The sequence below is a fragment of the Cryptomeria japonica genome, chromosome 2 (assembly GCF_030272615.1).
Source record: "Cryptomeria japonica chromosome 2, Sugi_1.0, whole genome shotgun sequence".
In the NCBI taxonomy this organism is placed as follows: domain Eukaryota; kingdom Viridiplantae; phylum Streptophyta; class Pinopsida; order Cupressales; family Cupressaceae; genus Cryptomeria; species Cryptomeria japonica.
Genome location: NC_081406.1, coordinates 279,951,899 through 279,965,814, shown reverse-complemented (window position 1 = coordinate 279,965,814; position 13,916 = coordinate 279,951,899). Strand labels below are relative to the sequence as shown.

At 36.6% G+C, this 13,916-nt stretch overlaps 1 protein-coding gene across 1 annotated transcript in view; it reads left to right on the top strand.

Annotated features, from left to right (window-relative positions):
• The first annotated feature begins 249 nt into the window (after positions 1-249).
• LOC131030494 (probable phosphoinositide phosphatase SAC9) overlaps positions 250-13,916 on the top strand; it is a 169,001-nt gene continuing 155,334 nt past the window's right edge. The window contains exon 1 of the mRNA XM_057961335.2: positions 250-408. The gene's annotated coding sequence lies outside the window, so the exon portion shown is untranslated. The remainder of the gene's footprint in view (positions 409-13,916) is intronic.

Sequence of the window (13,916 nt, the reverse complement as noted above, 5' to 3'; positions counted from 1 at the left end):
AACAAACAAACAAAAAAATAAAAAATAAAAATCAAAACCAAAGTCAAAATCTGCACCCAAATCCTCCTTACCATGACAATCCTCTTTCACCATTTCCTCTAACTGCTCCAAGCATTTCTTGCCGATCAAAAATACTTAAAATTAAAATAAAAAATTAAAATTGAGATGTTTAACTTTTGTCCCAAAATAAGGGAATTATTATTAAAGATTTTTATTTTATTTTACCCTCTTTTTTAAAGTACACCACTTCTCTGTATTTGCGGGACGATAGTTTTGAGGGGTGAGAGCTCTTTCGAAGATAATTGTGAAACTGAATATTGCAGATCAAAGGAAGAACCTTTTAATTCATTTCACGAGAACCAGTCCCCCGATCGAATCGTTGTACAACAAATTCTGCTTCTTAATAAGGTAATTATGTAAACTATTTGGCAGATGTATTCTATTTCTTGTCTAGCTAATATATGCTCTAAGAATCAGGATCTAATCTGATGGATTGATTATACAAAATTCCGTATAATTTTGGCGATCCCATCTGATGAAAGACGTGGATACGATATATGATGTGATATTATTGGAATTCCACATTCTAAAAGTTTTGATTATCATAATCAGATGTATAAATCCGTTGATGTCTTTGTCAGAACTCCGTCGAGCTGAAAATCATTATTTTTTAAATAAAAAATGTTTGATTTTTAGGCAGCTTTGAAGCATGTTATACCTAACGATTTGAACTCCGATTGCGTTTATAAACATTTCAAAGATAATGGCATTCGCCGAGGGTTTTGGGTTTGATCGGTGCACGGGCATTTTGCCATCAATAAATTTTGTTAACTTAAGTCGTTGAGCGTTAGATAGATCAATTATCATGGGTTCTCTTATACAAGCTTGAAATTATATTGTTGCCAAATATTTAGTATAGTAGAGTGCGCAGGTTGTCTATTAGGCCACTTTGAAGGAGGGGTTTGCTTCTAGATGCACCAGGAGATAATAAAAAAACAGAAAGTTTCATCAAATTTGTCGATGAAGTAATTCTAATACATGGTATTTTGGCGTGGACTCAAATTCACTAGTATTTGATTCTGAGTTCTCAGTTCATTGAAGCTTGAAGGAGATGCAGTGCTTAAACCACATAATTTCTTAATGAAGTATTCTATGGCAAAATGTCCACGAGAAGAAAATTTGCAGAGCTGATAATGTTAATCTCAATCTGATTCTCACATTGGACCAGATGAGTTTTGATTAGCGAGTGTTTCTCTGATTTCAAACAGAGTTTATGACTTTTCGCCCCTGGATATCTTCAATTAAGATTCTGAATCGCTGCAGCAACTGACCAATTCGGCAACTGACTTATTAAATTCAATTCTTTGGGTAGGTTGCTGATAAAGATGCTGAAAGGAGAGGATCTTCTTTGCCTTAAAGTAAGCTCGGAAGCTCATGGTTTTCAATGGCTTTTTCCTCGCCATTTCTTGTTGTTTGACTGAATAGCTCACAGTAAAATTTTAAATGAATAAAGGATAGCAAATTATCCTTAATTTTTTCAAAGCAAAGTTAAAACGATTTTTTTAATCAAATTTATGACCTAGTTCTGGAAAATAGTTATGTACACGTGTTAGGTTTAAGTTTCTATAAATATCTATTGACTCTTTAAGAATGGAACTGGTTGCCACTCTTGTAACTTGTTCATGCTTGTGATCTGTTGAAGAATGAATACAAAATACAGGCCAACAAAATAAAGGCAACAAAGAAACAATATCGGACCAAGAGGATGCTATCATTCTAGGGCAGAGTTGACACAGAAGGCACGAATAATAGAAGGTACAATAGTGAGGTAAAATGCTGAACAGAGGGAAAGCATAGAGCTTTAGAAGATTCCAAAGACAAATCATGGCTCTTGACAGTAGTAGGACAGCCCATCTTGGCTTTGATAAACAAATGGTATCCAATGAAGAGAAGGACAGTCCTAGTGATGTCAAGAATACAAGCATGATCACTAAGATTTTTATAATATCTATAAACACAGGTAAAGGGATTGAAGAATGTATGAACACCAATAGTAGCTAGGGCTTGAAACTTTGTCTTAAAAGACCCTTTACTGAGAGATGCACAGTTGGCAGATCAGTTACAATAGCATTTAAATATGGTAGTGATTGTATTTAAGAACATGTATGATGACAGGGCCAGTGAATGATAAAAGGTAAGAAACTAAGCATTAAAAGAAAGAAAAGGTCTTGTTTCTTGTTACTGCCATTCAAAAGGACTGAAAAGAGCTTGTGAATCTATGAAGAAGGGCAAAATGACTTAGTGACAGAAGAATATAAGCAAGTACAAAGTCATGTAGACAAATGATGTGATAACAGTCAAACATGAGAGGATAGTGGTAAAGCATAGGCACGGTCGAGACATGACAGTTCCAAATGATCTTCTTGTTGACACAATCATACATGTATGGGGAATTTTTTAACATAAATGAGGGCTTAAATCCGTTCCTGACCAAAAAATGCAGAATTGATCCTAAAAATCCCTACTGTTTAGCCTCCAATTCTTTCTGGAGTTGATTGAAACTTTATGGCATAAAATTTATTTGTTGTCTTTTGAGGGAAACCCTTTTCTGCTATAAGTGAGAAATTCTTAATGTTTATTTGGTCTACGCCACATTCAAGAGTTTATTATTCCTTGTAATGTCCCCAATTTTAGCCGCTAGGCTAATAGGTGATATAAGGAGGAATTAATTAAATTAATTTCTTATAAAGTCATTAAAATAAATTAATTATTAAAAGTGACTATATTTAATTAAAAAAAGTGACTTAAGTATAAAAATTAAAAATAATAATAAAGTCACTTAAAAATAATAAAGTATACCTACCCTCTTCTAGAAGGTGGTTGTGACGTGTTATGTAATGAATAAATAGAAGAGGGGAAACACATTTTGGGCATGAGTTGTTTGTGATCTTCTTGAATTGAGTTGTGGAGCCAAGGGCTGTCCGCAGAATTGATCCTAGGGAACGATACCTCCCTTAGATCCGCATAACTGAGGAGGTGAAAGATCCTCTAAAGGGTTGCCTTGAGAGTGAGGAACATCCAGTTCTTCACATTGAGCTAATTGGAAGATTTTTATATCAGATTATGGTGTATGACTTGGTTGAGTCTTTTCACATGGGGTTGTGGTGATTTCAGCTCCTTCTTTGGCATATATGCGCTTTGATTCTTATTGGTGACTAGGCAATTCCAGTAGAATTATTGGCAGTTGAAATCTTGGAACAGATTGTATACTTCCAGGGCTGAGACAAAGGTCCGCCCAGAACCTATGTACTTCGATTTTTTCATATCTCATTGTGGGAGTATCTCATCAAAGGTTGGTTGACCACGATTTCATCTATGAAGGAAGGCGATCTCTCTTGATGCAATTTTGAAGTGATTTGTGAGGAGCTGCAGACATTAATCAGACTGGTGCAGATTCACCCATTCCACGATTTTGATCCCTATATCATCATTGAGTATCGAACATCACATTGGAGGGCAGCGATTTTAGTTTGGAAGCAAGGCGATCTCCTTGGGACATTTTGTATGAACTTTGGTGATAAAATTCATCACATTTTGGTGTCTGATCAGCAAACGGATCTGAGCAATAGAACCGTTCGATTTGGGTCATTTCCACTTGTGATGGCATTGAGACTCATCTTAGGGTGAAGCGCTCTCCTCTTGGTTTAAGGGCGGTCAGTTGGCAGTTAGTTTGGAGCCTCTTCATTGCTGTCTACATTGATATCTTAGACTCCCACTTGCAGCTGCAGGGCGACATAGGAGTATTTCGATTTGCACATTGGAGGAGGATATTGTTTGTTTCTTCATCGCCTCTCTTAGGCCATCTCTACCAGGTTCTAAAGACAGCACCATTCCTTTGTTATTTCAGTTGTAGTGCATAAGTGTGTAAGTGCCATTTGTCCTCAGAAAATCTGAGACATAGTCCTTTGTAAAATCAGTCCATACATTGGTCTTTTGACAGCATATTGTAATGGTCTTAAATAGGAATTGAATTAGATTTGGGACTGCATCTTTGGACAGTATTCTGAGAATGTCTGCTAAGTGTTTGACTTAATGACAGCAAGAAGTTATGAGCCCCATTGGCTCTGATATGTTGTGGTTATTGTTTCTATGATATTCTATCATTGTTGAGGCTCAACTTTCATTAAAAAATTGTCTTAGATTGCCCTTGGAGTCTTACTGAAACTGTGAACAGCAGATTAGACCATGATAGTCAAGTGTTTGATGAAATGTTTAAGTGGAAAACATTAGGATTCCATATCAGAACTTAGCAGGGACATTACATTCCTTTCATGTAATTATGTGTAACATTAGGATTCCATATCAGAACTTAGCAGGGACATTACATTCCTTTCATGTAATTATGTGTTTCGCATACAAGGATAGAGTGTAATGTCCCTACTTTGAAATATAATTTAATAATAATAATAATAATAAAATTAAAATACAAAAGAATAAATGTAAAAATTAAATTAAAATATAAGAGAGTATAATAAAAATTTGATTAAAGTTAATGAATGGTCGAAAGACATGGAAGGAAAAGTTGTGACTCCCTCAACAATGAGATATAAAGGGGAGATGAGAACCTCATTTGAGAGGGGGGATAATTTAGAAATGAGAAGTGCACATCTGAATTAGATAATTGCAGACCTGATAATGAAAGGTTATGTCCCTTTCAAAGGGGAGAAATAATGAAGAGTTGCACTCCTTCAAAGGGTGCAAATGGTCAAAGGGTGTGTCTCTTGCCAAAGGGCATGGATGATGAAGAGGTGTGACCTCTCCCTCACATTGAGAGATATAAAGGAAAGGAATCAAAGCATCCAACAACATCATCACCATGGATTGGATCAGATCAGAACTGTTATTAAGTTACAGTCAATAACATCTTTGTGCTTAGTGGTATGCATGGAGGTGTGTTGAATATGTATGCTTAATATATGAAGCCTGATAATGTTGTTATGCAGAATTTAGTAGTAATATTAATATAGACTGCAATATGTATGACAGTCATACTTAATTTCATATATATTCACAATACATTAGAAGTTAGTATACTTATAGTTTGAATCCAAGTTATTACTGTCAGTCTAAATCCAAAGAGGGGCAGTCTAAATCCAAGCAATAGGTTAAGTCCCAAGATAGGGTGGGGATCAGCGACCCATAAGCCTTGAGGGTATAGACCCAAGATAGGTAAGGGCTTGGATCTGTAAACTTTGAGGGAACCTATTGTATTTGGTCTCTAAGTGCTTTGGTAACATACATAAACCCTTCTCCCTTAAAACTGAAGTAGTAGCAGGGTCTGATATCTATTTTTTTTTTTTGATAGGTAATAGGCCGAAGCCGATAAGGTGCACATACCCTACCCCCTTGTGGGAGTTGAACTTGTGACCTCTCTTTCAAGAGCACAAGTTCTCCACCACTAGGCCAACTCAGGTTGTACTTTTTGATAGGTAATGGGCCGAAGCCGATGAGGTGTACATACCCTACCCCCTTTGTGAGATTTGAACTTGTGACTTCTAATTCAAGAGCACAAGTTCTCCACCACTAGGCCAACTCAGGTTGTACGGGTCTGATATCTATATTAAGAGACTATGAATAATGAAATTAATCGTCTAATGAGGAAAATAAATAAGCACTTGTTATTAACTAATTTAAGAATAACAATCAATTTTAGTATATTGAAATAGATCAGGTAGGGGACATTACATAGAGCTTGTAACATTGTTGCAATTTTTGAGGACATCAATTTGAGGGTCGTGCTATTTTCCAAGTAGGGTATGTTCGACTTTTGTTTCTAGTGTGTGATCAAAACTGAAAACATCACAATAATATAATGATGATAATCGAGGCTCAAGTTCAATTTATAAGGATTTAAGTTTGTTCATTTCCCTGTGTACTTTGTCAATAATAGATCTTGTTCCCTTGCCAAACTTGATTTGGAGATATCAAAATTTCCTATAAATGCAATGGCTTCATGATTTTTGAAGGATGCATGAAAATAGTAAGTAGTTTTTACATGGAGGTGTTGATTTGTGTTTTATGCACATACAAACACAGAATAAAATACCAAAGTATTTTAACCTCTCTTGAACAAAATTACCTCAGATGCTAAATATCTGATCAACTAAGATGATTCCAAGGTTTCTACGGTCAGTTCTTGACATGTGGGTAACTCAATGACTTGATGTGATATGCTGTTTTCACCTGGGGACTTATGTAATTGTTCAAACTTGGGGATCTTTTCATGGATTTGGAATTGAAATAGGTTATGCCAATGACTTAAGATTTTGCAATTTGAGATCTTAATCTAATCTAACAAGGATTTCAAAAAACAAACAAAAGGAATAGGGTTTAGGAGTTCTATTCTAACCTAGAATGCAAGAGGCAATGAACAAATTCGATGGAATCCTACTAGGCAAGGTCTCAACATCAAAAGAACAATTTGACACAAGCTTAGTGCAATCATCTAAGGTAAATTTCATAGATGTTCAAATTATCACCATCAAACATTGATATCATCAAAGCAATGCATAGCAATGGACATGCAACAATTGAAGTTAAGTTCATATAAAATTCCAGTTGACCATGCAAGGCTAACTTACAATCAGCAAGAAGCTAGTGTTATGGATTAGATGGATTCCACACAAATGCATTCAACCACTCTCTCATTCAATCTAAATACTTGAAACAAATTCTAATCTAAAATTCTAATCTAAAATTCTAATCTAACTTGGAGGCAATGAGAACCACAAATGCATACAACACTTAAACAAAATCACCAGACTTCAATGATTGTTATTCAAATCTGCAACATGTAGACGACAATTCTCTAAAATCTCTCCCGACAAATGAGAAGCAATGGGGTATATATAGGGTCTCAAAAGAAATGAATGGCCAAGATTCATTCGGAATTGAGGGCCAAGATCATGCCAACACAACCCTAAAGTTGCCCTAATTAGGGTTTACATAAAAAAAGAATCACCAATATGTGATCCAATGGAATGACGCCTAGTCATCAAATAGGGAATCTTCTAGAAGATTCTGGCTTGCATTCCTCTCTCTAGCAGCATATTCCAAGAATTTGGCCAAAACTGAATCTAACTCCTCCATGGCAATGCTGGGCAAAGCCTCCTGTTGAGCATCAATCACATCCACCTCATCGGAACAAGCATCCAAAACACTCTCCCAATTTGGCATAAGCTTCTGTGAACTACGGACATGGATTAGCAGGGAAACCAAAACATCAATTTGATTCCTCTTCAAAGAATCCAACTAGCTGAAGTACATGAACTTCATCTTTTCTCTCAACTCTTCTAAGTGTAGACCGCTGGAAGCATTGATATCTACCCCTAACAATTCTTCAATGGATGTAAGGATTTTAGATTGAATCTCTTGAATCGATCCTTCCATCTTTGCACAATCTCTCTGTGCATGCTCATAAGTAGATTTCTGCATAGCCAATGAACAGTACCAACCTGTAAATCATAGATATCTCCCTCATGCACAACTCCCTCATGGATCAACGTGGGCATTGGAATTCTCTTCAACTCTTTGAGGCGGGGAATGGTCTTCTCCTGTATCGGTTGGAAATTATCCTAAACTCCTTCCAAATATTGTATCTTGAATGCGAGCATTGACGTCCTGTCGAATTCCTAGAAAAACTGAGTTAGAAAATCATCCGCCTGCTTTGTTACATCCTCAATCCACTTACCAAACTCTGCATGTGTGTTCCTCATTGCCCCATGATCAAAGTGAAGTCCATTATCAATTGTGATAGGCAAGATAAAGGTGGCATATTCACGCCTCATCCCTGCAATATATTCCTTAAGCTTCATGTCCTCTTCCCGATACATATTTTTTTTCTCTATCTCCCTATCCAACCTTGTATTGATCGCTCGGATTGTATCATCGAGTTCCTGGACCTCCTGTGTCTTTGTAGTCCGTCCAAGGGCGACCGAAGTGATTTGGTAATCCATGGGAGTAGCGGCATCTCTGGTCACATCATCCATCAGGATAGCCACCTGTGCAACTTGCATACGTGTATCATCTCTAGCAATATATGAAAATATCTTAGCCTTTTTTGGTTCTTTCTCCTTACCATTCCTGTCTAAATAGTCATCAATGTCATCAATAGGCCGTCTCTTTCATCTTCTTCCTTTTCTTCATGCTCTGTAGCAATCAATTGGGAATGGTGGAAATTTCCATCCCATCATCAAGACACATATCCCGATCAAGTCCCCTCAATGCTAAGATAACATCATCATCTTCCTCCTTGCCCTTGGTTAAATCTTAAACATTATTGCCCAAGCTAACTTCCAACTGGACAGTGGGAGATCCTGGCTGCTCTACATCCCATGGTGCCGATGTTGCTGTAGCATGTAACTCTTGAATATTTTTTGGTAAAATCATTGTATTGGAGCATTGTTCAAATTCTTTGCTCTTCTCCGGCTCATCCATCTCCTTCATTGATGAAGCACTAGGGGTGGATAAAGGAGTGTTAGATTTATGCTTCTTCTTCTTTGTCTGCTGACTATCTCCTTCCCCTTCGTCTTGGGTTCTCCAGGCATACTCTTCCTTCATTTAGGAGCATGACTCTCCTCATCTGCATGAATCCTTACATTGCTGATTGTTCTTTCATCATCTTCAAGAGAGGACTCCTGCCGTTTCATTTTCTCATAAGTGAAAGTGACGCCCATATCTATCAACTTTTTCATATATTTGTCTACCCACTCCCTGGAGAAATCAATAACTTCTGTCATAAGTACATATAAATCCACCACCTCTGGCTGCAATTAACTAGGCAAAAGGATGGGTTTATTCACTTCATTCTCATATTGCGGATGAGTGTGATCACTATCATCAACTATCTGATCCGGAATGGAGAAAAGTTCACATTTCCTCATGAAATCAATCAACATTCTAGACCACATCCTCTTTCTTACATCCATGAGATTAGCCCAGTAATCCTCAATGGCGACCTTATGTATGAATCTTTCTCCCTTGATCCTTTCAACACTCTTATGCAGATCAAATCTATCTCTGCTCTTGTAAGTTCCAAGGCGATAAAATGCAATCTCAACAATCACTAAACTAGCTGCAGTGGCAGTGTGGCACACCTCCAAAGTCTTTCCTATTGCAATAGGGAAAGAAGACTCATTGTCCTATTTGTTGAAGGCTTAGCTAAACCTTGCAAGGGATTAGTAAGGTCATTTGACCCAAATACCTTGCAACATGCCATTACAAGAGCCCTTGATTTGAAAGATTCAGTGACTAAGAATAGCTTTACCTCTAAGGGAAAAGACAATCACGAGGACAAGCGGAAGGTGGTATCTCAAGAGGATCCCAAAGTCCCATCCAAGCCAAGCAAGGAAGATGATAAGAAGCTGGATTTTGAGATCAAGAATGAGCTGCGTTGGAAGTTGTGCTTCACTTGTAAGGAGCCATGGGTGCTCGGTCATAGATGTTGTGGGAAGGGTCAATTGCATTACATTGAAGTTACATCTGATGTTGATGATGCTATTGATAATACTACAAAAATTGACAATGAGCAGCAAGGTATTGTAGCCTTAGCACATGTGCCACACTTTGCTTTCAGGAACTTCTAAGTATTAGCCATTTAGAATAAGAGGAGTGGTTAATGAACGGTAAGTGATATGTTTGGTGGATGGTGGTGCAACTCACAATTTTGTGAGTGGTAGCAAGAGGAGGATTGATTTAGAAGATTTTTTCAGGATTTCATGTCATGATGGTTGATGGGTTTAAGAGGAAATGTAACAAGAGTTTATTACAATTGAACATTGAGTTTGATTACTACACCGTCACCAATGATTTCTATATGATTGGGATTTTTGATTCCAATGTCATATTAGGAATCCAATGGTTGCATTCTCTTGGGCGATACAGTCAAGACTTTCAACGGATGGAGTTGGTTTTCATGGTGGAAGAAGAAAAGATAATACTCAAGGCCTTGGTGGATGAAGCACCACAAGTAGCAGCAACAAGGATGATCACTGTGATGCATAATCATGATGTGAATGAGGGGACAGCCTTACCAGTTGATTCTCCAAGGTGTGGAGATGATGTTGATGCAAGAGAGTTTTAAGGTATGACATTTCATGACGAGTTTCCTATATTTTATGCATCTATGGTGGACAGATTGGAGTATGTAGAATGGATGAGTATACAAACACTCATGAGTATGCAACATGTTAATTCAAATTTCAACCTACAACATGAGTATGGAGTGGTGGGATTATGATGATACATTGTTGGAAGGAGAGTGAATAAGCATAATAGTAGGAATATTTTGCATGACAGAGTTGTAGGTTTCAATAGGTATGATTGCATCAGAGTGGAGCAGCAAAGTGTTATAGTGTTCTTCATACGGCTGGTTTGGGATCCCGGTGGTGTAGCAGCGAATTGCTCGTGGACAAGCAATGTTTGGGCCAAGAGGATTGTAATGTCCCCCATTTTTAAATTGATTTTTATTAAGTTGTCAAAATAATAAATAAAATATTCAAACGATGACTAAATATTAATTAATTTAATTAAATAATAAAATATTATTAGAATGTCAATTTATCAAATAAAGTTTTCCAATATTTAAGTCAGCCTAATCTTTTAGATATTTCTTGGAGCTCTTTATAAGGAGGCTGGCTGGGAGAATTAAAGAATGCTTGGGATTTGATTAACAACTTATGAATTCTGGAGATGGAAATCTTCAGGAGTTGACTGTTGGACGAAACCCTAGTTCTTCCAAAGGGTTGGATTCGTGACAGAGTCTAAATCTGTGCCAAAATTGTAAAGTCGTTACTGGAGACTAATTTGCAGATAAGTTTTAGAAATAAAGATATTGGCAAAAGTGGGCTTTATTTCAGAAAATCCTATTTGCGGTTATTTTGCTTGAAGATAATAATCTAGTGACTGTTGATTTCATTATTGCCTATTTTTATGATACAAAGCTTGATAGTCATTTTTATATCATCTGTTACTAGTTATATGGTCAGCTCCTTCCATAGTGGCAATTTATCTTATTATATCTTGGCTTTTGATTAGTGTGCATAAAGGATTTAAAAGGTTATCATTTGCCATTAATATGAAGAGATGGAATTTATGAAATGATATTTGATAACATTCCTAATATATGCGGGGGTGGTGAAATAATATTTTAGTGGAGTAGCAATAGCAGAGTCAGTCTGGAGATATGAATTGAATTGTTGTGAACCCTAGACAGATCACAGCTCCTGTCTATAGGAGGAATTAGTGGTGCTTTACCAAGTGCCTTAATTGCGAACATCAGATCGAATATCTCTCAGATGGACAAGAGAGGAATATAGCATGGGACAGATGAGAATGCAACATGGTATAAGGTGCGATATCAAGGAGCATAGACTTTATCCTTTGCTTTGTCTTCGATAGGCAAAGAACCAGGAGCGATTGGGAATTGGCATCTTAAATTCAAGCAAACCAGTCTGTAGGAAAAAGGGTGCCCAGAATAATATCTACACTACAAATTGTCATTGCCTCTGACCTAGGAAAGGAGAGAAGTCTGGAGTTACCAGCATCGAGTACTTGTATTTGAGAAAATACTGGGTCATATCGCCTAAATCAAATATTCTGATCTGTATGTGTTACTCCATTTGGCATTATACTGGAATAAAGATTTAGTGGGATCTTCCTGATTATCTGAACGGTCTTTCTGGAGCATGTGCTTATTAATAATATTCTACAATAGCACATTAATTATCAGTACTTGTTCATTTGTAGATTGTATTGATGCTGGGAATTCTTTTTTATTTGATAAACTATATAAGCGACTTCTAATGCTGATATTGTCCTATCTGTTCAGTCGTTTACTTTTTGTGTTGGAGCTTTAATCTCTGTAATCAAAATTGCGAATTGTTTGAAATAATATTAAGTTACATTGTGTTATAGCAAGGTCTCTTTCGTTTGAACCTTCAATCCGTTGGAGTATAGAATATCAATATTAAAATGTTATTACTTGGGTCACTTTTAAACACTTTTGATGCAATATGAATCTTTTGGACCATAAACATCATTGCAGGTAGGGCTTTTAAGGGACAATGTAGATGCTATAGAGTTCCTAAAAAGGACCTTACCTTACTGTTTTTCTTATGAGTACCAATATCGAATTTCAGTCCTTGTAGTTCAAAGAGAAAATACTACTGGAGAGTAACTGACACAGGCATTGTTCTTTCGAAAAAGCCCTATCTAGCTGGTCTGATGAAAATATGTTTACTATATATATATATATATATGTTAAGTCTTTTAATGACTATGGAGAAAAAACACACTATATGGATCTCTTCTCAAATGGGTATATCAATTATCCCAGACACAACACTTCAGTGGAAAAATAATTCAAAACATGAATGCATTACAAATCACAAGTAGGAAGATGAATGGTTGTTTCATTTTGTTTGTTCCTGCTGCTTGAATTATATATGTTTCAGTTCTTTTATATATGCAAGTGACATTGAGAATATCCAGAAATCTGCGTTTATTTAGTTGAATGAAATATAAGAATCAACAAGCAAGTATGCAAATCAACATTCCAATTTTTTGTTTACTTTTAAAATTTTCAACTTCTTTTACTTTAATGATATAATTCAACATGCAATTTTCATATTTACTTTTAAGTTGTAAAAATTTCAGCTTCGTTTAGTGTAATGACCCACCCAGGTCTGCCACTTCTGATTGGGGTTTTGAGTTTGTTTTTGTTTGATTTTGCACTTAGAGTTTCTTTTGTATTTTGGGAATATGCAGATTTTTTTGTTTTCTGATTTTTGGACTGTGCAATAAATGTGGGAAAATAAATGTGCTTTGCTGAAACAGTAATGCAAATAAATTTGAGATAACAACAACATTATAGGGCATAAACAGTAGCTGAAACATACCACTTTCAGCTCTTATAAATATCTGGGCCTTTATTGATTGAATAGCATTCACACAACAGCAGGATACAATGAGAATTTCTGGAAGAAATGAAACAGCAGCAAGTTCTTTCCAGTGCCTAGGGTTTAGGTCCATCATGAAGCCCTAACACCATATTTGATCTGAACCATTTTTTCTGTCAAACACTCCTACACCACATGCAACTGGTAAGGCCTGATCTGATCCAGAAATCAAGCTGAAAAACACTTCAAATTTCCCACGTGTCTGTCCTGGTTGGTACAGTACTGCTGCAAGTATGTACGGATGGCTGCTGGTGATTTGGAGTTGCAATAATATGGTCCTAAACCAATCAGATCTGCTCCCAAGTCTGGAAACTCCAATAATTTGGCGCTCTTTTACTGCTGCAACCTGTGAATGAGTATATTTTACCAATTCCTCTGAAAAAATAATTATTTCAGTCCCTTGGGAGGTATTGCACTCCTGTAGGCCTGTGAAATTGATGGGGTTTTCATCCCTACAACCTGCAAAGCTGCCCTGAATGTCAGAGCTCTCCAATTCCAATCTCCACGTGTAAAAAGATTTTCCAAGATGCCCAAATGAAGCCTCAAAGTTGCTTGTATTCTTCCAAAACCCTACACATACCTTTTAGGGTTTCTCATTGCAATTAAGAAAAACATTATAATGTTTCTTTTAATTTTTAATACTCCTTAATGCTGGACATAGCCTTTTGGGCTCAATAATGTTTTATTTTTTTTTGAATAAAGGGATAAAAACTTTATTAATAATCAGAATCCAGAATTACATACAACCAGAGCCCCAAAGCTCCAGAAGAGAACAACAATCCCAACCAAAGATTAACCAACTTCATAATTATCCATATCCTCAGCAAAGATCTTATGCAAGTCCCAACAGTAATCCGGGGAGAGATGCTCCCAACGCTCAACTTTCCAATCATCACCATG